The sequence below is a fragment of the Cebus imitator genome, unplaced genomic scaffold (genome assembly GCF_001604975.1).
Source record: "Cebus imitator isolate Cc_AM_T3 unplaced genomic scaffold, Cebus_imitator-1.0 Scaffold703, whole genome shotgun sequence".
In the NCBI taxonomy this organism is placed as follows: Eukaryota; Metazoa; Chordata; class Mammalia; order Primates; family Cebidae; genus Cebus; species Cebus imitator.
The window spans coordinates 620,802-624,859 of NW_016108018.1; positions in this window are offsets into that span (position 1 = coordinate 620,802).

Consider the following 4,058-nt stretch of genomic DNA (forward strand, 5'->3'; position numbering starts at 1 on the left):
TGACCATTTCTTCAGGTAGTTAAATTAATTTGTGAAGTAATATTTTGGAAATTCTTAGTTCTTAAATGGCCTCACATTTTCAAGAATAAGTAGGTGCCATTCTTTGGAAAATGGCAAGTCAGTAGATGATTCTGAAAGTGAAAGAGGCCATTTTGGCTTCAAAAAACATGGATTAGGGTTTTCTTCAAAACCTATATTATTTTGTGAGCATGTTCCTGCTTATTTTTCTTATTATATCATAATTTTAATGCTATACATTTAAAAACCTGTTAAAGGATAATTCTACATCTTACCATTGCAAAATATATGAAATGTCTCATTTGCAATTTGAGGCTGGATAGTGGCACCTGTGTGAACTGGTCATTTTACTGAAGTCCCAAAGCAGCTCAGGGTCAGCCAGGGATGGCTCCTTCTGCTGCCCGCTCATCTCCGCCGAGGTCTTCCCATCCGGGACTACAATGTCACGCATCACCTCAAGAGATGTGGATAATCACAAGGTATCTAAACCAACAGGGCCTGATTCTCTCATCTCAAGTTCTTAACTGTGATCATATAATTACTGCTCAGAAAGCACTTTAGAAGCAAACGCGTAAATGATGTGGACAGACGTGGAAGGTGTCTTTAAGTCCTCTGGTGAGCAGATGCTGAGATGAAGTCAGGAGAAGAGAGAAAGCAAGGGTCAGGCCGAGGCCCAGGCTGGAGGTTGGACAAGGGAAGCCTCACATCACAGTGCAGACAGCAGGTGCACAGCAGGTGCAGAAGACAGCAAGTGTGGACATGGCAGGTGTGTATGTGGCAGGTGTGGATGTGATGGGCCCTGAGGAAACCTAGGTTGGGGTCCCAGTGAGGGGAGCCCTGGGGAAGCCCTCCAGAGCTCCACTGCTGGCTGGTTGCTGGAAGAGTGTGGCCCTGTGGTGGGGGCTGTGGGCTCACTTGCTGCCTTGCAGCCAGCAGCATGTGCTGTCTGTAGAGAAGTCTGCACAGCCCACCTCCACATCTGACATTGACTTTGGGAGGAAATGGCAGCTCACTGTGTCCACCCAGCAGCATATGTGGGGGAGGCACCACCAGAGCCACTGCCCCTGCTCCAAGTCTCAGCATGCTGTGATGCCTTGTGGCACTGTGGTGATCATTTTCCATGAATGAAGACTCTGTAATCTGTAATAGATGTGTCAGGCCTGGCCCAGACATTCATGGAAAATGGTCACAGCACGCTGTGACCTTGTGGCACTGCAGTGACCATTTTCCATGAATGAAGACTCTGTAATCCGTAATAGATGTGTCAGGCCTGGCCCAGCATGGCCCAGATTCTGCCTCTGTAGTCACTCATCTCTGTTCTCACTTTCAGCCCAGGTCCCCAGACATGGAGCAGAGTGGTGGGATCCAGAGAATGTCAAAGGCAGTGAGTGCTCCAGCTGTTCATTCTGCTTGAGGCGCCGAGTTTCTAGGCCACGTTAGAATTATTTAAATTGGAAATAGTTGTAAGATTCCAAAGTGTTCTTAAAATAGTACAAGTGATTACTCTTTACTCAGATTTCCCAAAGTTTACTGTCATAGCACATTTGATTTATGATTCCTGCATGTGAATGTGTGTACTCAGGGAGACAGGAGCATGGGTGGATGGATAGGTAGGTAGGAAGTAGATGTGTGGAGAGATGGGTAGGTGGGCAGGTGGATTGTTAAAGAGATAGGTAGATGGGTAAGTCAATGAGTAGATGGGCAGGTAGATGGTTAGGTAGATGGATAGAGAGATGGATAGGTGGGTAGGTAAATGGATGAGTAGATGTATGGAGAGACTGATGGGTAAGTAGATTGTTAAGAGATGTGTAGATGGGTGGGTAAATGGGTAGATGGGTAGGTAGATATGTAGATATATGGGTAGGCAGGTGGGTAGGTAGGTGAGTAGATGGGTAAGTACTTGGGGCGATGGGTCGGTAGGTAGGTAGGAATGCAGATATATGGGTGGGAAGGTGGGTAGGTAGGAGAGTAGATGAGTAGGTAGATGAGTAGATGGATAGGTAGATGGGGGTATGGGTAGGTAGATGAGTAGATGGGAAGGTAGATGGGAAGATGAGTAGGTAGATGAGGAGATGGGTAGATGAATAAGCAGATGGTAGATAAGAGATGGGTAGATGGATAGGTAGATGGTAGATGGGTAGGTAGATTGGCAGAAAGGTAGGTAGATGGGTGGATCGGTAGGTAGATGGGCAGATTGATAGGTAGATGGTAGATGGGTTGGTAGATGGGTAGGTAGATGGACAGATTGATAGGTAGATGATGGATGGGTAGGTGGATGGGTAGATGGGCAGGTAGATGGTAGATGGGTAGGTAGATGGACAGATTGATAGGTAGATGAGTAGATGGGAAGGTGGATGGGTAGGTGGATTGGTAGTTGAATGTATATGTTTTGTTAATCATTGGAGACTTCCTAATGTGCTTGTTGTATTGAAAATTTCTTCATAACTAGAGTTGCATTTCACCTACATCCATATTAATGTATCCATATTATGAATATTTTAATAACAATCCCATTAATTGACTTTATTTTTTTTACACTTATAATATTTTAATACCATTTTTCCCATTTAATTTGCCAGCCCTCAAGCCTCTTCTTTTATGGAGCTATGTGCCTGTTTTGTTTCGATGTGTTATAAACATGCAGTTGGGTCCTGCCTTCTCTTCCAAGGGCTGAGGCTTCATGACTGCACTCTCTTCCTCATGAAGCAGTGCTTTGTCAGGATACATGCCACAGACTAACAACTGAGCAACTACGACTTAATAGGGAAAATCCATTACAAATGAAAACTACCATAAGATCATGACACATCCTCAGGAAGCGTCCACAGGTGGTGGAAGGTGAAGGGAGCCCGTGTGTCACAGGGTTAGAGCTGGAGCAAGAGGGGGAAGGTACCAGGCTCTTTAAACTGCCGGGCAGAGAGGGCTCCATGGTTTTAACAGCCAGGAGACACCGGGGGCCTGTGGGGCTCAGCCTGAGAGGACTTTCTGATGGAGGGGAGGGCCAGGGTTTCATATACTGGGGAGCCTAAAGGCCTAGCACACCACACCAGTTAGAATTGGCAAGAAGGTGCATTTCAGAGCCACATGAGGACAGTTTTCTTGGGAGCAGAACTCTTTGGCACCAAGAAGCTTCCTTGGAGAGAAGCGAGCGGCCGCTGTGTGTGCAAGGAGGAGGCCTTGTGCAAGCAGTGAGAGACGCCCTTTTACTGTTCAAGGTTGATTTTGATGGCTGCCTCTGTATCGATCCAGTCAGGAAACAGAAACCACCTGGTATTTCAAATGCATGTGAGGTTGAACCAGGGTGTGCTTTGCAGAGACACTGGAAGATGGGGAGGGCACTGGGCATGTTAGTTCTCTATTGTGGGTAACCAGTGACTAACTCAGCCACAGCAGCTCACATTCATCACCCACAGCTCCGTGGGCCAGCAGTCAGGGGCTGTGTCCCTGCTCAGGGTCTCACAAGGACGAAATCGAGGCGTGGACTGGGCTGGGCTTTACCTGCTGTTTAAAGAGCCTGGCACCTGCCCCCTCTTGCTCTGGCTCTCACCCTGTGACGCTTGGGCTCCCTTCACCTTCCACCACCCACGGAAGCTTCCTGAGGCCTCACCAGGATCCAGGCTTCCTGTGCAGCCTGCAGTGCCGTGAGCCAGTTAAATCTCCTTTCCTTTCTTTTTCTTTTTTTTTTTTTTGTTGTTGAGACGGAGTCTCGCTCTGTCACCCAGGCTGCAGTGCAGTGGCCTGATCTCGGCTCACTGCAACCTCTGCCCACCAGGTTCAAGTGATTCTCCTACCTCAGCCTCCCAAGTAGCTGGGACTACAGGCACGCACCACCACACCTGGCTAATTTTTTTTGTCTTTTCAGTAGAGACAGGATTTCCCCATGTTAGCCAGGATGGTCTCCATCTCCTGACCTTGTGATCTGCCCGCCTGGGCCTCCCAAAGTGTTGGGACTGCAGGCGTGAGCCACTGTGCCCAGCCTTAAACCTTCTTTTTTTACACTTTACCCTGCCTCAGGTGTTCTTTTATAGCAATGTGAAAAT